The sequence below is a fragment of the Rhipicephalus microplus genome, chromosome 6, assembly GCF_043290135.1.
Source record: "Rhipicephalus microplus isolate Deutch F79 chromosome 6, USDA_Rmic, whole genome shotgun sequence".
NCBI lineage: Eukaryota > Metazoa > Arthropoda > Arachnida > Ixodida > Ixodidae > Rhipicephalus > Rhipicephalus microplus.
In genome coordinates, this window is record NC_134705.1 from 87,432,858 (window position 1) to 87,453,965 (window position 21,108).

General features: G+C 46.7%; 1 long non-coding RNA gene across 1 annotated transcript; it reads right to left on the reverse strand.

The window, feature by feature from the left end:
* Positions 1-306: 306 nt before the first annotated feature.
* Positions 307-15,522, reverse strand: LOC142764822 (uncharacterized). The gene is made up of 5 exons (XR_012883910.1): positions 15,437-15,522; positions 7,256-7,345; positions 7,127-7,150; positions 1,573-1,596; positions 307-330 (listed from the first exon to the last, which is right to left on the reverse strand). It is a non-coding gene; the product is annotated as an uncharacterized LOC142764822 (long non-coding RNA).
* Between the last annotated feature and the right edge of the window lie 5,586 nt (positions 15,523-21,108).

Here is a 21,108-nt window from a genome sequence, read left to right on the forward strand (position 1 = left end):
CGTTTGTCAGGGATGCCCAATAGCATCAAGTTGGGTTTACGTGGGACAACGGCGGCTGTGGGCGAAGCTTAGTAGTTGGTTGTAACCTCCTGTGCTTATTTGCATGTTCTCTTTTTTATTGCAATGTTTCGCGAAATATGCAATCATGCTTGGCCGTTAAAAGAGCTAGGCAGCCGTTGAAGCACTTGTAGCCGCATTTTCGAAGTACCATGTGTTCTTAGTGAGGGATCTGTAGCCCAAAGTATCATTGCGTTTGTTTTTCAATATGTAACGACGCAGATGCTAAGAAGCGTCAGAGATACTTACCCGAACTGCTGCTGGCATCGAAGCCTGAAACAAGAGGTGGCAGAAAAGAAACACTCAATAAAAAATCGTGGCTGCATATATTTATCGTATCAGTGTTAAGCCCACACGACTGCTCTTTGTGGGATTTCTCCACAATGAAGTGAGACTGGGCCTAGTAAAAAGAATATCTTGATCTGATGGGTGCATATTCCTCGGGTTCTCCAAGATAGTTCTCTTGTGCGTCTATACTGCCATAATGCGCACGGAGAAGGGAGCAGGAGTAGTGGGGTGAGGGTCTTTCAATTCCCTGAGAAGAATGTGAAAAGTCTCCCTCATACACTTTGTCAACCGGACATGTCCATTCAGGTTTTTGACAAAAATATCAGTCGAAGGCTACTGATGTGATTCCGAGAACTGTACTAACCACATTTACTTCAGGGAAGACAATGCCCATTGCGCATCGCTTCGTTTTAGTTTTTTTATCCACTGTGATGCATGTTGTTTTTGAGATTGGACTAACGGGATGAAGGAGGACGAGGCGCCGTAAACAAACTTTGTGTCCACCCCTCCCTCCACCCCCTACCGATGGGCAACTCCACACACACCAATGAATAGACCGCTTCCACCGTGATTGTCACGCTGCAATGCGTGCCCGAGAGTCGGCCGTCGGGACTACAATTAAATGACGGAAATTCTGTCGAAAAGGTGACCTCTTTGTAGAACAACCCAAAAAGACAAAAACACGAGACGAAGGCGAACACAGGAGCGATGCTCGATCCTGTGTAAGCTGAGTGACGGGATCCAGCGCCTGTCCTGTACTCCATCTCGTGCCTTCATGTCTTTTAAGCTGTTTCACAATGAAGTTAAATCAAATAGCCCAGTTTTGCACGCTAAAAGGTGGCCTTTCGGACTTCTCTCGAGCTTTCAGAAGAGGAAAAAGTCTGCCGGGCTCACACAAGGGCTGTGTCAGCGCTGCATTAGCCTTGATTTGAGCCCACCACACTGCTTCCCGTTTGCAAAGCTCGAGAGAAGTCGGAAAGGTCACCGTTTTGCCACTACGGTCTTCAAAGCACATGTAGATGTGTGCGCGGAAGATTGGTCAAAAGTTTGATAGCAAAGGTTGTGATAAAATGGATTATGGTATGCTTTACCTAACTTCGCAATTGAACGTACAGAAATTGTCACCAGTATAGGCCTGTTTAGGCTTAGTCGACAAGAAGAAGACGCCATTCTTTTCCTATAGAGAAGAAAAGAAGTATGCATACAATAACCATCAGAAATGCTTACCTGACTGAGACATTTGACTGAGAGCTGCAAAACGGAGAGTAATACTCATAAATAAGAAAACGTGGAAAAAATTGGCATCCAACGTGCCCATGTGAAATGCAGGTGGAACCAATAAAGTTTTAACATATCCCTATTAAAAACGCTCGTTCCTAGCTTCCTCAACACACATGCAAGCATCGCCGGCAAAAAAATGACAAACGTTTTTCCGAATGAATACGAACAGATCAGCGACACTTTATATTATCGCGCAGGCTGTGATTGTTACCTTCTGTTTCACTGTGATTTCAGGGAGATAGAAACAATAATAAATAATAATATGTAAGGTTTTACGTCCCAAAACGACGACATGATTAAGGGAGACGCTGTAGTGGAGGGCTTGGTGTTTTTTCACGTGCACTGACATCGTACAGTGGGGCCTCTACCATTTCCTCTCCACCGAAATGCGAGCACTGCGGCCAGAATTGAACGCGCAGCCAAGCACCCCAGCTACGTCCGTGTCTGCCCAGGGGCGGAGAAAGCGAGAGTTCGTGAGCCCGTACCTCACGTGGTATCCACCACCACCACCACCATCACCGAGGTTTAATGATTATAATCAGGCCCGGGCCGTAGCCAGAGGTGGTTCCCTAGGCACGCCCCCCCCCCCCCCTCGAGATTTCAATGGAGGAGGGTGTTTTACCAAGGAAAAATAGATGTTTTTCAAGGCCTTGCCGAGTGCCCCCCCCTTTCAACCCCCGAAAAAAATTCCCGGTGACGGGACTGATTGTGGTGCTCGCCTGCTGACCCGCATGACCCCCAGATCGCGGGAGCGAATCACGGCCATGGCGGCCACACTTACGATTATGGAGAAAGAGTGCTCGAGGTCCACGCACTTAATACTTGAGAATCCCAGGTGGACGAAATTTTTGGAGCCCTCCACTACGGCATCTGCCATAATGATATCGTGGTTCTGGGACGTGAAACCCTATAAAGTTGCAACAAAAAGTGGTGTTGTGGTACCTGTGAGATCGGCCGACGTTTTACAGAACATCACGGCCATGGAGGAAGGATAAATATAGGAGAGGCCGTGACGTCATATTCGTGAAGCCGCCGCATCGCAAACACCCGCACCACCTCTTAGCGGAGAAGCAGATAAACACTTTGCGATTTCCGGCGACCGGCCGAAGCCTGCTTGGAAGCGGTGTTCTCTGCCGGCAGCGAGTCAATCCACGAGTGCTGCTTCTTTTGCGTGTTTTTTTTAGAAAAGTTGTGCGATGCCCGACTGTAATGTATACTCTGTGCGAATCGCGTGCACCACCGGATGTACCTGGTGGCACTTTTCACATGTTCGCTTCACTGTTGATGGCATTTGCATGAGGAGATCTCAGCTGTACGCTCCGTCGGTTCTTACTAATGGTGTCAACTGAGAACACACGCGAACTTTCGTTTTTACTGTTGTAGGCATCGTGTCGCGTTTTCAGAAGTTGTTTCATTCATACGGAAGGACAATAAACTTGTCTTGTTACCGGACCATGTGTGTATGCATTGTACGGTGTGCACTCGCTGCGTGTTAGTTGTGTGCGCACTGAAAATACACACTTTAAATGCCCAATCACGTATACGATACAGCTGTGCCTTTTTACCGATGCGAAGTACGTCAAGTACTAGGCTGGCCTTGCACGGAATATCTACGAAGCAAGCTCTAGAAATTGTGCATTGCCACACTGACACTATATACGAGCAAAAACTGCTAATCGGCCCATAGAGCGGGAAATATGGCAAAGAAAAAAAAAAGGCATTACGGCGAGCAGAACACTTAAGTCACTGCGGTGAGTTCGAATACGATGATGCAAAAGCTGAATGATTTTGGTTACACGTACCGGTGCTCTCTGCTGTTGCACAAAAACACTCCCCGAAGTAATTCAGCACGCCGCGCTTGAGCCTGTCACGCAGGAACAGTCTCGGAAAAGTGTCCTCGCAACACTTAACCGTACGCAAACCAGACAATACGTGTTAAGTTAACGCCGGGACTATATAAGCGAAACAGCGCTGAGAGCACGCCGCGGAGCGTCTGCTGTTTTGTTTGCCCCATAACAGTTTGTTTGCCCCATAAGTTTGACGTCACTTCCGCCAGACTTTTCGGGATAGGATAGAGCCTCTCCTTAGTTTGTCCTTCCTCCATGATCATGCCATATGATGACGTCATGATGATGTCACAAATGTATGCAATTTGTGACGACGCTATTATGACGCCGCAAGGTTACCTAAAAAAAAAACAGCTGATCCCTCATTTTTGGAGTCGGTAAAACAGGAAAGTGAAATGTGTCTTCACCGAGGTAGTTGAGCGTTTATTTTGCATTGTTTCACCCCAAGGGCGAAGGAATCAATGCTACAGCAAAGAATTGCGATTTCATGCAAAGAACAGCAGGCAGCTCGAAAGATACAGCGCGCACCTCATGCAGAAAGCGCACATGAAATGAGCATACACAGCACGAGCGCGGACAAACAACTTTCTCAGCTCGACACTAAAAGCACGCTGCTCTAACAGAAGGAAAAAGGAACGAAACGTACCCACAAATCTACACAGGACGAGTGCGAACAACTGTCATAATTCTTAGTTCAGTGTGTGAGCAGGGTGCTCCTTTCATAAATGCGGCCGCGGCAGAGAGCGAAGTTACCTTCGTGCTCTCCAGAATCATGAGTCTGATCTGATAAGTGCAAGCGCAGTCTGGGGGACCATGCCCCGTGGAAGCGCCCGCTCAAGGAAACGCGAGATGCGCCCAACGCTCTACACAACAGTAAAGCCCCTATATAGGGGCTTTACACAACAGGGGGCCGTTGCGCCATCTCGCTACTGATGAGAAAAACGCGGTGAAGTTGAGAAGCTCTGAGGACTGCCAACTGTATATGATTTGTATAAATGGCTTGCTGTTAGTAAGCTTGATACCGTGCATTTTGTGGCATAGTGGCTTGTGTAGTGCACTCCAATGTGAGTTGTTGCTCTTTGAAGCCCCGCTACAGAACTCTTCTCGTTTTTTAATGCGAAGCATTTCTTAGCGAACTTCGGTGACTTTGAGCGTATCTATCTATCTATCTATCTATCTATCTATCTATCTATCTATCTATCTATCTATCTATCTATCTATCTATCTATCTATCTATCTATCTATCTATCTATCTATCTATCTATCTATCTATCTATCTATCTATCTATCTATCTATCTATCTATCTATCTATCTATCTATCTATCTATCTATCTATCTATCTATCTATCTATCTATCTATCTATCTATCTATCTATCTATCTATCTATCTATCTATCTATCTATCTATCTATCTATCTATCTATTTAGCCGCCTACGACTTTAGCTCTCCTGGCCGTTTGAATAATGGTATCGATACCAAACTTGGTATCGAATAATATGACTGTATGACGAGCATATTTGACAAGTCATAACATCAAAATCATGACATACATGTCATGAATGTCATGATTTACATTTCAAGGTCTTGCTGCTCTTGCGGTGGTTTCGTTCACATGACTGTTGCAAAACTGGAATAGTATGACATGATTGCATGGATAACTCAAGCGACACACCCTAACATGAAAATCATGACATGCGTGTCAAGTAACAACATCACTACATGCCATGCTCATGATCCACTCGCGACCGTTTCGCGTGACGTACACCAAATTTGGTGTTACAGTACGTGAATGGATGACGAAGGAATGTCACTGGTGCAAACATGATAATAATGAGATGCGTGTCATGTGAGAACATGACTACATGCCACGCTCATCATGCTCTGGCGGCCGTTTCGCTAGCTTCACTTTTATCAAATTTGGTATTACGGGACGTGAATAGATGACGAAGGTATGATACTGGTGCAAACATGATAAATATGAGATGCGTGTCATGTAAAAACATGACTACATGCTACGCTCATGATGCGTTCGCGGGCGTTTCGCTAGCTTCACATATAACAAATTCAATATTACGTAACGCAAATGGACGACATAGGTAAATGACACATCCAAACATGATAATCACGACAGGTGTGTCATGTAACAACATGACTACATGCCACACTCATGATGTGCTTGAGGCTGTTTCGCTAGCTTCACGCCTGCCAATTTTAATATTACGTGACGTCTATGGATGACGAAGACATGTGACTGGTTCAAACATGATATTCATGAGTTTTGTATCATGTAAGAACATGACTACATGCCACAGTCAAGGAGCCAATACACTTCGACGTGACCCGGCTCGCATGCGCACCGGCGTTCATTTCGTCGCGTCACGCCGGTGTTGCCACGCCAGGCGCCAGTCCTGCCATATACTCGCAGACACGCGCTGCGTTGCTTTGACGCATGCGCGTTTGAGCACGTCCGGCGTGCCTCCGTCTCGAAAAGAAGCAGACGCGGTGCTGTCTTGGTAACGCATTGGCGCCAAACGGAGCATGTCGCATTTCGTGCCGGTTGCTGTCGGGCCGCGCCGACGGACGCTGGTCGCACCGGTCGCGCTTGGCGTCAGACCATAGGGTGCTCATGTTTTGCTAACGTAGCTTCGCTGTGCCTAGCTTGCGATCGCATCAACGTCACGTTGGAGTATATTGGGCCCTTCATGATTCACTCGAGGCCGTTTTGCTAGCTCCACATATACCAAATTTGGTGTTACGTGACGTGAATGAATGAGGAAGGTATATGATTGGTGCAAACATGATAATAACGAGACGCGTGTCATGTAAGAACATGACAACATACCACGCTCACAGCGTGCGCACGGCCGCTTGACTAGCTCCACATATACTAAAGTTGCATCACGTGGCGTGAATAGATGACGAATCTAAACGACTCATTCAAACTTGATAATCGTGACACGGAAGTTGTTTACGGCATAATTTACCTCTACCCCGTAACGTTGAGGTGATTTGAAAGTGGCATATCAAGATTTCTCATTCGTGCTTCGCATACAGTGGAATCCCACTGTACGTGGGATCTGGCAATTTTTTTTTTCTGTGCAATCTCTTGGCATATATTTTACTACATCAGTAGAGCCGACTTAAGTAAAACGACGTATTATTTTACTACGTGACGGAAATAAGTCAGCGGAGCCGTGGTTTACCCCAGCATAAAACATTTTCTTCAAAAAAGCAAGAAAGGGGATGATAAGTTTGACCTGAAAAGTTCGCCAACAAGGGATATTTTTCGTAGACTGACGTTTCGACTAAAGTACTTTTCTTCTGCAAGGATGTAACTTGAAGTTGCAGCCTGGAAGAAAGGCAAGTACTCCTGCCAAACGTTGGCTTCAACATAAACTGTTTAAGAATTTTTCATCCCACGTTGACATGCCACTTGTGACGCACCACATGGTGACGTCATAGAAAGACGTCATTACTGACTTGTGTTTTCTTCCCGCCTTATTGACCTCCGTGTTTTGCTCAAAGGGCTTCCGAACCAGACGAATAGGACTTTAAAGGCCCTAAATGAAAGGAAGGAGTGTGCACCGAAAACAAACGAGGGATGAATAGGGAACAGAAACAACCGGCCCGCCATCACGGGTGCGTGCTTACCAACGCTGTACTGCGAGTCCTCCGCTGAAAGAAGAAAAACAGTATTTGGATGTTAGCTGCCGTATTAAATGAAGGCTCATTTAGACACGAGTGAGTTCTTAGGCACGAAAGGACCACCTTTATACTCACCCATGATTTTGTCCCTGTCTAGCTGCTTGTGTTTCGAGACTTGCTTAGGAGCTCAGCGCCGCGTAGTGGTCGATGCCTTCACAGCGCCACCTTTGCGGGAAAAGATGTTAAACAGAGAAATATGAGAAAACAAAGACTGAATATCTAAATTGACAATGAAGGTAGAAAAGCACGTTAATGTTCGAAATCTCGGTACGTGTTGCACTGCTTTTTAATTATGTGACGAGAAGCGAGATCCGGAGCTGATATTGATCATAAGCGTTGCTACGACGACTGATGTAAGATAAGGTTCTGATTGAGGGCCACAGCATGCACGAGATTGTTTTCTGCGTTCATAGGTATATATATGAAGGGTTTAAAATACTGAAACCACCATATGACTATGAGAGACTCCGTAGCGGAGAGCTTCGAAAATTTCGACCACCTGGGGTTTTTTAACGTGCATTACCCAAATCTGAGCACACGGGCCTACAGCATTTCCACCTACATAAAGTATGTAGCCGCTGCAGCCAAGATTCAATCTCACGACCTGCGGGTCAGCAGTCGAGTACCTTAGCCACAAGGCCACTGCGGCAGAGATTTTCCTCGTTCGTACCGGAACAAGCACAGCTGTCGCTCTAAAGCAATCGCCCACATTCCCCGTAAACGGAACTCACAGTAGTATACGCGAAGCAGCCATTGGTCGACTTAACGTTCTGTAAAAAAGATGCTCTTTATTATACATCGTAAGCGTTCACGAATGCGTTTCCTACATTATCTACTTTAGGCTTCGACGTCTGCAGATCCATTGACTTTACCGACCACAAGGGTCAGTTTGCCTGCGCTGCAGCGTCTCGGTCCAGCTTCTCGAGCTCTCAACTCCGGGTCTTTCCGGCGCTGCCAACCTGCAGCTGCTTCGCAAGCAGTCGCCTCCGCTGCACTCATGCTCATGTGTTCATTCACACAACTACGCTGCGTGTCTCTGAGAGAGAACAGTAAGCGCTTTTATTATATAGGGCAGCGCAGCGCCGCTGGCGGTCTCAACTGATACCAGAGCACGCGCAGGACTGCAGAGAGCGCTTTATGTCAGTGACATCTAATCGGTGCTCCATTGACTAGACTGGCTACTATGACGGACAAGGGACAAGCCTCGATCACAAACTGCTTCCCATCTAAAACACCCGCTTTTCGACTACTAGCGGCCGTTCGCCATGCAACTGTGACCGCGGTCAGCAAGCAACATGGGAGCGCCGGAAGAATTTGTGAGCGACTTCGTTTACTTAGACGCGTGAACTGGAACAATCTCCTTAAAGAGTTCACTGATCTTTTACGATGTGTAAAATCCTGACAAGCAACCATTTTGTACATTCCGGCCATGGAACGTTACCCTTGGTGGGCACATCGATGGATGATTCCCTTTCAAATATTGCAGGGGGTTTCAGATAACCTGTACCCGCTACATTTCTATTGTGACAGCAATTCTATTGACACTCTTGGTTGATTTTGCATCGCCGTCATTTCGAGGATATATATATATATATATATATATATATATATATATATATATATATATATATATATATATGTATATATATATATATATATATATGTATATATATATATATATATATATATATATATATATATATATATATATATATATATATATATATATATATATATATATATATATATATATATATATATATATATATATAAGGGAAAGAAGTGTATACCTAAGGGCTCGTTTTTCCGTGTTTTGATACAATATTGATGAGATCTAACAGACAGTAACTGTGTATATATATATATATATATATATATATATATATATATATATATATATATATATATATATATATATATATATATATATATATATATATATATACGGGGCACCACAAATGAACAAAGAGGACGATGTTTAGGGCGAGCTCGTGCAGACTGGGCTCCATATTGTGTGCCTGCCTGTTTATCTAAAGTAAAGGTATTTTTTCAGACGCCTTCTGCCCGTAACATTTTGGTGGAGCGTGGCGGTCTTCTTAAAGTCAACATGCACGATGATTCTATATAGCAGACATTACTTGGCCGCCTGTGCGATGCCTGATCAAGACGAGTACGAGGATTCTTCGGAGAATCCCCAACCGTGCTTCGTCCAACTGCGCAGCAACCAACAGCACCGCGTCCAGCCGCTACTAACGGCACCGTCGTCCTGACCAAACCACGTGACTCAGGCATCTTTTCGGGCAGTGACAGTACTGACGTGGAGGAATGGCTTCAGCTGTACGAACGGGTGAGCGCTCTGTACAAATCGGATCCGACGCTCATGTTGGCCAATATTATTTTCTACCTTGATGGCACAGCAAAAGTTTGGTTTTCCAACCACGAGGAAGATATCATGAGTTGGGACATCTGTAAACAGAAACTCATCGATCTCTTCGACAAGCCCATTGGTCGTCGTCGTGCTGCGCAGAAAGAACTAGTGGCCGCCTACAGTACTGCACCAAGTCGTACGTTACATACATACAACATGTGCTCGCCATCTGCCGGAAGGTTGACGACAAGATGCAGGAATCTGAAAAGGTTACGCATATGCTCAAAGTAATCGCGGATGACGCCTTCACTCTCCTCGTGTTTCGACACTCATCGACCATAGACGACGTTGTTAATGAATGCCGACGCTTCGAAGACGCCAAACGTCGTCATATCACTCCACACTTTTCGCGTCTTCCCAACACAGCTGCAACATCTACCTGCGAGGACGCCCGTTTGCCACCAGCCCCTGCTACTTCCGACAATATCGTGCGCATCGTGTGCCACGAAATCGAGGCAGCATCTCCCCTGTCTGAGCAAGTCCGGGCCCCTGACGACTCTTGCGCCATGATTTCTTTTGTCAAGAGTGTTGTGCGCCAGGAGCTGGAAAACGCCGGACTTCGGATGCTATGCCCCGTTGACCGACCCGGCTACCAACTGCCCAGTACACCTAATATATCCCGTGGACTAAACAACCACCCACGTTACCGGAACTCAGCAGAATGGCGAACTTCTGATGACAGGCCGATCTGCTTCAACTGTGAACGAGTCGGCCATATTTCACGCCATCGCCACACTTTCTGGAATTGGCCGCCATGGTCGCAATATACCAACACTCGACGCTCACCTGCTGGTTCTCGGATACCGATCCACGAGGAGCAAGACGATGCTTCACCATCCAGGACTGCCGAACCGAACCGCTCCCCGTCACCCTGTGGACGCATGTCCCGCTCAACTAACCGACGTCGCTCCCCCTCACCCTACTACCGCCATTCCTCGGAAAACTGACAAGCGCAGCTCCCAGAGGTGAGCCTGCTTCGACGACTCGACCCGAAATTCTTCTACACACGACACCCGGACACAGCAACTTGATTAAAGTAAATGTTGACGGTACTTCTGTGGCAGCACTCATTGACACCAGCACTCACATATCAGCTTTTGTGCTCGACTCAAGAAAGTGCTCACTCCTGTTCGGATCACTGTTGTCCGAGTAGTCGGTGGCGCAACACCAGTGGTCACTGGGATGTGTGCTGCCTGCGTCACTGTTGCTGGACGTCATACCACGGTTCTGTTTACGTACTGGCCCGGACCACTGCACACACGACATCACTTTAGAACTCGATTTTATGTCGGAGCATTCTGCCCTAATTGACTGTTCTGCTGGTGTTGTTCAGCTCGTCTTACCACCCGCCGATGACCCTCCGATCCTGCACCGCCAAAGATATGCTACGCCAACTTTGTTCGCCTATCTTGTCGGGCTGTGACGTATATCGACGTCTATTTTAATCAGACTTTGACTGACGGCAATTATGTCATTTTACCTAATTCTATAGTCCTGTGTTTACTCAATGTTGCGTTCCCCCACACCGTCATCACAATGAAGGACAACGTGGCATGTCTCCCTATTGTGAACTTTAGACTTTTCTCTGAAGTGCTACAACGAGGGATATCTCTTGCAACCCTTGCCCCGGCCGGCGACTACCACATATCCGCTTTAACAGAGGATACACAGTCATCTGCTAGTATTCAGTCGGGCAGTACGCTAGACTGCATAACTACAATGATTGCCTCTGATCTCCCGGCCGAGCATGTGTCTGCGTGGCCTTCTTGCGTCGTATCAAGACATCTTTGATTTCTATGACCGACCCCTAGGTCATACGACCGTCGTAAAGTATCGGATCAACACCGGCGATGCTAATGCAGTACACCGGCGACCCTATCGGGTTTCATCCACCGAGCGCCACGTGATCCAGCAAGAAATTGACACGATGCTTGCCCGAGAGATCTTTGAACCTTCTTCCAGTCCTTGGGCTTCGCCCGTTTTGCTCGTGAGAAAGAAAGATAACAGCTGGCGCTTCTGTGTAGACAACAAAAATCTTAACAAAGTTAAAAAATAAAAACGTGTATCCTCTGCCACGGATAGATGACGCTCTCGACTGCCTTAGTGTAGCACATTGTTTCTCTTACATCGACCTTCGTTCCGGGTACTGGCAGATACCGGTTGATGATCTGGACCATGAAAGAACAGCTCCAGACGGGCTATATCAGTTCAAAGTAATGCCGGTCTGGTTATGCAATGCCCCAGCAACATTTCAACGAATGATGGACGCTCTTCTTCACGGTTTTCAAGTGGTCAATCTGCTTATGCTTAATTGGATGCGCAAACCAACGGAACATAAGAGAAGAGACAAACAAGCGCGGACTCTCTTTTCTTGTCTCTTCTCTCGTGTCCCGTTGGTTTGCGCATACAATTATTTCATTATGAATTTGTACAAGTAGCCCGCCTGTCAACCCTTCTGCTTATGCTACCTTGATGACGTCATTGTTTTTTGCCAACTTTCGAAACTCACCTCGAACGTCTTTCAACAATTCTTTTTCGGTTTTCCGTAAAGCAGGGCTCCAACTAAACTCGTCGAAATGTAACTTCGGCCACCGGCAGCTCACTGCCCCAGGACACCTGGTCGATTCTTGTGGTGTTCGTCCCGATACTGAGAAAGTTCGCGCCGTCAAGGATTTCCCTGTGCCGACCTCTGCGAACGACGTTCGAAGCTTTGTGGGCCTTTGTTCTTACTTTCGTAGATTTGTGCGGAATTTCGCTGACGTCGCCCGCCCGACCACGGAACTACAATAAAACATTGTGACTTTTGTGTGGGAACCTGAACAAGCCAGAGCATCCGTTGAACTGATGACCAGACTTACGACGCCACCGATTCTTGGCCACTTTGATATATACGCTCCAACGGAAGTGCGTACCGACGCCAGCGGCCACGGAATCGGAGCCGTTTCGGCACAATGGCAATATGGCTTCGAGCGCGTTATTGCATACGCTACGCGTCTTTTATCGTCAGCACAACGAAATTACTCCATTAAAGAACGTGAATGCCTTGCGCACGTCTGGGCAGTGGCTAAATTTCGGCCGTATTTGTATGAACGCCCGTTCACGGTTCTCACTGATCACCACGCGTTATGGTGATTGTCATCCTTAAAAGATCCTAGTGGACGTCCCGGCGAGTGGGCTCTACGGCTACAGGAATTTTCCTACACGGTTGTCTACAAATCAGGCCGCCACCATGAGGATGCTGATTGCTTGTCGCGTCATCCAGTAGACCCAGCAAACCTTTCTGGGAGCGATGATTCTGCTTGCGTTTTGGCACTTTCGGCGTTTAGCAACATCGGAGATCAGCAATGCTGTGATCCTCACCTCAGAGATATAATCCTTCGGCTCCGTGGTCCCCCAACTCCTCCGTCTCTGTACGTTCCTGCTTCAAGATGTCGTATAATATTGCCACAGCATGCAACCTGACGGACTTGAGCTGCTGTTGGTCATACCACAACATATGCGTCAGACTGTCCTCGTACAGTTGCATATGCTATTCCGACAGCTGGTCACCTGGGCTTTTCAAGAACTTATGGCCGCGTTCGACGTCGCTTCTTTTGGCCCGGTACCGATCAGTCTGCCGTTACGTCGCCTCATGCAAATCCTGTCAACACCGCAAAAAATCAGCAACCCTTCCTGTGGTACGCCTTCAGCCCATTCAGATACCATCCGAACCATTTCATATGGTAGCTCTTGACTTGACTTGACAAGTGGATAGCAGTCGCCACGGATTACACCACTCGGTGTGCCATCACACGGGCCCTTCCTACCAGTTGTGCGACCGACGTCGCTGACTTTCTCCTAGAAGACGTCATACTACACCATGGGGCTCCTCGGCAACTGCTTACCGATCAGGGTCGCTACTTTTTATCACAAGTTATCGAAGACATATTACACTCTTGCGCAACAAAGCACAAGTGCACAACGGCGCATCACCCTCAAACCAACGGGCTCACAGAGCGGCTAAATAGAACCACCACGGACATGCTCGCCATGTACGTTTCTTCCGATCATCGTGACTGGGTCTCCGCCCTCGCCTTTGTGACATTTGCTTATAATACATCCCGGCATGATACTGCAGGTTTCTCGCCATTTTTCCTTCTGTATGGATGAGAACCCACGTTGCCTTTTGGCACGCTCGTTCTTGCCGTTAGCCACACGTCAGAATATGCCCGAGATGTGGTCTCTAGAGCTCTAGAGGCACGTGAGATTGCTCGCCTGCGTCTTAGCGATTCGCAGGAACGACAACGACTGTTAATGAAGCTATTTTAACCGATTGCTTCTATATTTGGATTGGTAGCCATTTCAGAATGTATTATTATTATTGCGACATTTCAGAACAAGCACCACAACTTTCACATTGAAGGTTTTCGTTATAGTTTCTAAATAAAAGTTTATTAGGCAATATCTGCTAATTACCTAGCTTGGTGAATAGAAAGAAGCTATTCTGGTGTGCTGCGTCCGCGTCAGCGCCGATCGATTCGACTCGCGCAGTGGTTGTGTTTTGTATTGACGAAGGTTAGCTGAAACACCCAGCATGCATACCGGTGATGTGGGAGTCACCGAAGGTACAGTCGGGGTCACGTGAGAACTCGGCCCTCAGCCATCACCCTTAGCTGTCCCGGACATAATGTTACGGAGTCAGTGACTTCTGTATAAACGCAATTACAGAGGAACAACCTCAGGAGAGAATCACAATGGCTGATTGGCGCCGCTGATGGCGATTGGTTACGTGATAACAAAGGCCATGCCAACCAGTTGCGCCACTGACGTCGCGGATTTTCTTCTTCATGACGTGATCTTACACCACGGTGCACCCCGACAGCTGCTTACAGACCGCGGCCGCTCTTTCTCGTACAAAGTTGTCGACGACCTCCTTCAATCATGTGCCACGGCGGATAAGCATTCTACCGCCTACCACCCACAAAAATAATGACCTAACTGAACGTCTCAGCTGCACGCTCACAGAGATGCTTTCGATGTACGTCTCCGAAGATCATCGTGAGTGGGACACCACGTTGGCCTATGTGACTTTCGCATATAGTTCATCTCGACATGACACTACGGGATTCTCACCTTTTTATCTTTTGTATGGTCGCGACCCCATATTGCCATTTGAAACCACCTTACCTCTCAAGCCATCTGCTTCCGAGTACGCTCGCGAAGTTATTTATCAGGCTCACATGGCTCGTCAAGTTGCTCAGTCTCATCGCGCCAGGTCACAGGATATGCAAAAAGCCCGCTACGACCACCGGCATCGTAATATAACGTTTGCCCCAGGTGACCTTGTGCTCATCTGGTGACCGTCTCACCGTGTAGGTCTCTCCGAAAAAATTTTGTCGCAACACGCAGGACCCTACCTAGTCTTACGTCAAGTTAGCGACGTCAACTACGAGATAGCGCCATTGCACTCCAATACGTCACCAAGTTCATCACTTGTGGACATTGTTCATGTTTCGCGCATGAAACCCTACTTCTGTCGCACTTCTCCGGACTCGCGCCAAGATGGCGCTCCAACGCCCGGGGGTCCTGTTACGGAAATGAAGTAAAGGAAGAAGAAGAACAGAATCAACTGACAGGCGCGCGAGTGGGCCAATCAGCCATTGTGATTCTCACCTGAGGTTGTTCCTCTGTAATTGCGTTTATACAGAACTCACTGACCCCGTAACAATATAAACCAATAAGGAGGTCTGTGAAGAATTAAGCGTCAGAGCGCATGGCCAAGTTGGGCTTCGCAGACATTTCCACCATGCCTTGTGAAGATTATCGAAGTAACGATCGCTAGCTCTCACCTGCACGAGATACGAGTAGCCAAAGACCAACGTCGAGACGAGAGCGACTGGCTAGACGCCTCTCTCCTCTTCACAGCAACACGGCCCTCCGGCACACTGTAGATACAAAGCGTCCCTTTGGCCGCCAGTGTTGGCGCACGAGCATTCGCGAGCCGGACCATAGGTTTAGCACCTGCAACTTTCAGCCTCGCACCCACTATGGAGGCAAATGTGGCAGGGTGGTGATCATGATGATGATGACTGCGATAATCTCTTCTCCATGGCGCTCACTCACAAAAGAGGATGTGCCAAGAACCGGGCGGTAGCATGCTGGATATTTATTTCAAAAATAAAACATTGAATAAATGAAACTCCTAAATGAGCGAGCGGTCAGACTTTGGTTGCTTTCTGACGAAAATAACGATGAATTTCAAATCCGATATATGAATAGATAAAAAAAATCACAGATACACTTATCTTGGGAGTCGATGTTACGCGCAGCATGGAGATGCAAGTTCAATGCTCAGTTTTTTTACGGAACGAGGCCTTATGAAGTGGCGCTGAATATATGTACAAATTCACACACATACATAAGTTAAGCAGTCGCATATGTTTTATAGCAGCAGTTGTTTGCAGTTGCTTAACGATGCCTACAGTAACATAGATAGTAGCAACCCCAGAAGTGGTAAGTTGATAAGAAGCGCAAGTGCTCACGAGTATTGTAGGCCTGGACATCGCTACACAAATGAAACTCAGCACATGGCGCCTAAGTACAATTGACCCTAATCTGACAAGAAGGCTATCACAGGAGCAAATATGTAATGTTTATCAAATTGTATAGCCAGTATTGCAACCATATAGGGCGTTTCACGAACACTAGGGTCTATTTGCAAAGTGTTTCTGAGACCTAGACTGGCTCTGTCATACAATACTTGATTTCTACGCAGAATGCTAGTGTTCAATACCTTCTGGGACACTGACATTTATTATTTGCATCCGTCTGGTCAACGCTTCTTATGTCAGCTTTTTCGTAACTCTCAACGATAAAATTCCCCTTGTGTATTCTGGCTATTCATGGCGATATATGAAATGTCGATTGACTGTGGCCCACACCTGCATACCGCTGACCCTTTCCCAACCCCCGATATGTAACGTTGTTTTAACGTTGATTGTAACGTTGTTAAATGTTTGAAGACGTACGCGACGAGATCGTGGCATCATCCTTCTCATGACCAGCGCGTCGTACTATTCAAACCATTTAACCATTTCGTATGCTAATATCATCTTAATACATAAAAAAGGAGATGACAAGGGCTTGAAGAAATACAGGTCGATCAGCTTGCTCTCTGCAGTATACAAGCTATTTACAAAAGTGATTGCTAACAGAGTAAAGTAAACATTATAATTCAATCAACCAAAAGAACAAGCAGGATTTCGAACAGGCTACTCAACAATTGACCACATTCATACTATCAATCGAGTAATAGAGAAATGCTCAGAATATAACCAACCACTATACGTAGCCTTCATAGATTACGAGAAGGCGTTTGATTCAGTAGAAATATCAGCCATCATGCAGACACTGTGGAATCAGGGCGTCGATGAAGTATATATAAACATCCTGGAAGAAATCTACAGGTGATCAACTGCTACGATAGTGCTTCATAAAGAAAGCAACAGAATACCAATCAAGAAGGGTGTAAGGCAGGGGGACACAATCTCCCAATGCTATTTACCGCGCGCTTAAAGGTATATAACAGCTGTATCTTGACGGTACTTAGGTACGGAGCAGAAACCTGGAGACTTACAAAGAGAGTTCAGCTTAAATTGAGGACGACGCAGCGAGCAATGGAACGAAAAATGGTAGGTGTAACCTTAAGAGACAAGAAGAGAGCAGAGTGGATTAGGGAACAAACAGGGGTTAAGGATATCATAGCTGAAATCAAGACGAAGAAATGGACATAGGTCGGGCATGTAGCGCGTAGAGAGGACAACCGCTGGTCGTTAAGGGTAACTAACTGCATTCTCAGAGAAGGCAGGAGGGTTAGGGGGTGACAAAAAGTTAGGTGGGCAGATTAGATTAAGAAGTTTTCGGGTATAAATTGGCAGCAGCAAGCACAGGACCGGGTTAACTGGCGGAACATGGGAGAGGCCTTTGTCCCGCAGTGGACGTAGTCAGGCTGATGATGATGATGATGATGATGATGATGCTAACTTCGGTGAACACGACGTTAAGAGAGTGATCATGAGAGCGCGTAGGTGGCTAAATAGATAGACAGATTCTTCCACCAAGCACCAGCGTGGCTGAGTGGTAAAAAACAGGGCCGGCACGCAGCAGACCCGGGTTTGCATCCCATTGTGGCCTTGGCGTTTTTTTTATTTACTGAATGTTTTCGTATTTTGTGCAATACTGGTTACGGACACCGGCGGCGGCGGACAACTACGGCGCCACACGTGACAAGTGTTCTGATCTCTAACCGCTTTTGCTGTAAAATGCACGGCACATCTGCTTAGCCGACAAAACTGTGGCTAGAAGACAGCGAATCAGCGTAGCCATGACGTGGTAAAACAAGTGCACCGTACAGCACATGCTGCGTATGCGCAATGTTTCCGGCCAATGTTGTTACGTGGCGCTGATAGCTCAACGTGCCTAGAGTGCCTCGATACGAGCGCCCCCGCGGAGCGCGGGCACCCTAAACGGGCCACGTGCTCGCGTGTTCACCTTAACAGTGCTCGCCGTTGTACCTACCAGACGGGAGGGCACTTGTTGTCCGATAACTCTCGAACACGTAACCACTTGGCGAAAATACTTACATCGGCTGATGCGCAGCGGCCGCTGTCAAAAATAAGTTGGAACAGCGCCTTCTATATTTTATCAATGCCAGCCAGATGCGTCCAATCCAGCTGTTCACCACCCTCCCCTCTAGCCCTTCCCTGCTCTCTCCCATCACCCAGCCTTCGACTGTGCTTTGTGGTCATGGGGGAGAGTAGCCCCTCATGCAGTGCCTCATGACGGAAATCATATGAAGTAATTGTTTGTTCAGTTGTGTACCGATCCGTGGGGCAGCGTCTTGCCTTCCTCGTGTTCACAATATTGTCAGTCTCGCTGGCTCTGCGAAATATAGTGTTTTGAGACAGCGTGTCGCCATTGGTGGCGCTTTGCGGGCAACCACTGCAACGTTTCTGCATGAGATGCTCTGTAAAGCGGCGGCGGCTTTGTCTCGAGCCAGAAAGAAGCAGCATGAAGGAGCGAATTTGACAGACTTATGATATTTGGGTGGTAAACTGGTCTACCACATCTTCGGGAGAAAGCGCTGCTCGCATCACACACATGTGACGCGAGCAGCGTTACCCCTTATATAGCGCCGCATCACGACCACTCCCTGAATGAAGGTGGTCCGACGGCTCCCGTTGAGAAGTGCACGCTTGACTGGCATTGAAATGAAGAAGGCGTCGGTTGGAAAGACTGTCGTGTTTCCGCTACTTATTGACACTCCCGCCTCGATTCCATTGCTTCAAAACGGCAGCTTATACCGTGCTCATGGTGGCAGTGGTGCGATGAACTCACATGAACGTGCACAGCCACACCCAATTATTTTATCGACAGCTTTAGAGCGCAGTTCACTGGAGGAGACAGTCTGACACACGTCATTTCTCCGAAATTCGTAGCAGGGGCGAGCTCCCGTGTCGGCCCTCGTGCACGGCCTCAGGGTTCAAGTGCGTAGAGCGCACTCCATAATCAAGCACCGGAGGTCGACTTTTAACGGCTAAGTTTACAGGAGCATCCTTTCCTCGCTAGAGCATGCTCATACTTCTTAACTCACCGCACCCAACATTTTCACCTTTTTGATCCCGCGGGTGACATTGTTGCAACTCTACGGACGCCTCATTCATGGTGTTAGGAGCAGCCGTGCTGGAACAGCCACAAAATGGTGAGATAGTAACGATTTCATTTGATTATCGTGGGATTACGATAACTAGAACAGAAGCATTCCGTCGGGGAACTGGACACGCACCTCTGCTTTAGGACCTGCTGCTTGACGCATCCCATGAGTTTCACCCAAAAGCAATGACTATACAACAACAACAACAACAACAACAACAACAACAACAACAACAACAACAACAACAACAAAAATAATATTAATAATAATAAAATAATAATAATATAACATTCGGAGTGTTGCGCCACAAACCAAGATATGATTATAAGAGGTACCGTGGCAGTGGGCTGCAGAATTTTGGACCATATGCTGCAAATTTCTTTCGCTTTTATCCACTTTTATTGACTCCCTCGCTTTTTTTACTTAGTGTTTCTTCTCTTCATTTTTTATGATGAATATCTTTTTGATTTACTTTCATATTTGACACGTACTGCCGCTGAACTTCCTCGTGGCAGTGAGTCAGTTTTATTTAGGCAAAAGAAAACAAACAAAACAGACATAGATGGGAGTAGAATATAAAGAAGAGTAACCTTCAACAGCGAATTCATTATTTTCTCTAACCATTTGCTCAGACAGCATGTTATTCGTTATTTGCGATTTTATTTTTTAGACCTTTTTCCTATTGGGTGTTCTAAGATCCGTAGTCTTATAACTAAAAGATACTGCCACCTGCTTCTTGACCAATACGGATGGATGGATGGATTGGATTGATAAGGCTGTACCCTTTAGATCGGGCGGCGGCTAATGCCACCTAGCTGTAATACTTAGTGAACCAAAAAACTCGATTTATCTATTTTTTTTCTTTAAATAATGAACTTGAGGAATGGTACTTTGCAGTGAACGGTTTAATTTTCACTCGTTCCTTCACTTTAACCACCAATCAGATAACCTCCTTCTAGTTAATTCTACCCGCTTAAAGTACCCCTCCCTGTCCCTGAACCCCGCTGCTTTCAAGAACTCTGCGCCATCATCCTGAACTATAGGGTGAAGCCCTTTACAGATCATTATCAAGTGTTCGGCAGTTTCCTCCTCCTCTTCACACGCACTGCATACCGTGTCTACGCCTTCGTATTTGGCCCGATATGTCTTAGTTCACAATACTCCCGTTCTGGCCTCAAACAGTAGAGAACTACCCTTAGTACTATCATAGATTCTTTCCTTGGCGATTTCCTGCTTAAAAGTTCGATAGATCTCAACTGCGGACTTTTTAATCATGCCACTTATCCACATATTGGTCTTCGTTTCCTTCACCTTCTTCTTAACCGATAGTTCTTTATGGTTTGGCCCCCTGCTCTTTTCTAACTATTTATTCGTCAATTTTCTGGTTCGCTTCCTCCATTTTGTATCGACATTCTTCATGTACAAGTAGCTGAAAACCTTCCTGGCCCAACGTTCCTCCCCCATTTCTCTCAATCGCTTCTCAAATTTTATCTTGCTGCTAGCTTTCCTGCCCTTAAATAATATCCATTCCATATCACCTTGTACTCTTTGATTTGATGTATTCCCGTGAGCTCCTAAACCAAGTCTACCCATTCTAAGTTGCTTAATTTCTTATATTGCTTGAACGTCTGTTCTCATGCAGAAGACCGCATTGCCGAACGTCAGACCAGGAACGATGACCCCTTTCCATATCCCTTTTTGTGGGTGAGCGCCATCAGTGTGAGAGGAACATCATCATCATTTCAGAACCAGGTAGTTAATAAGGTCCGGTCAATCCCCCCCCCCCCCCCCCCCACCTCAGTGGGTATG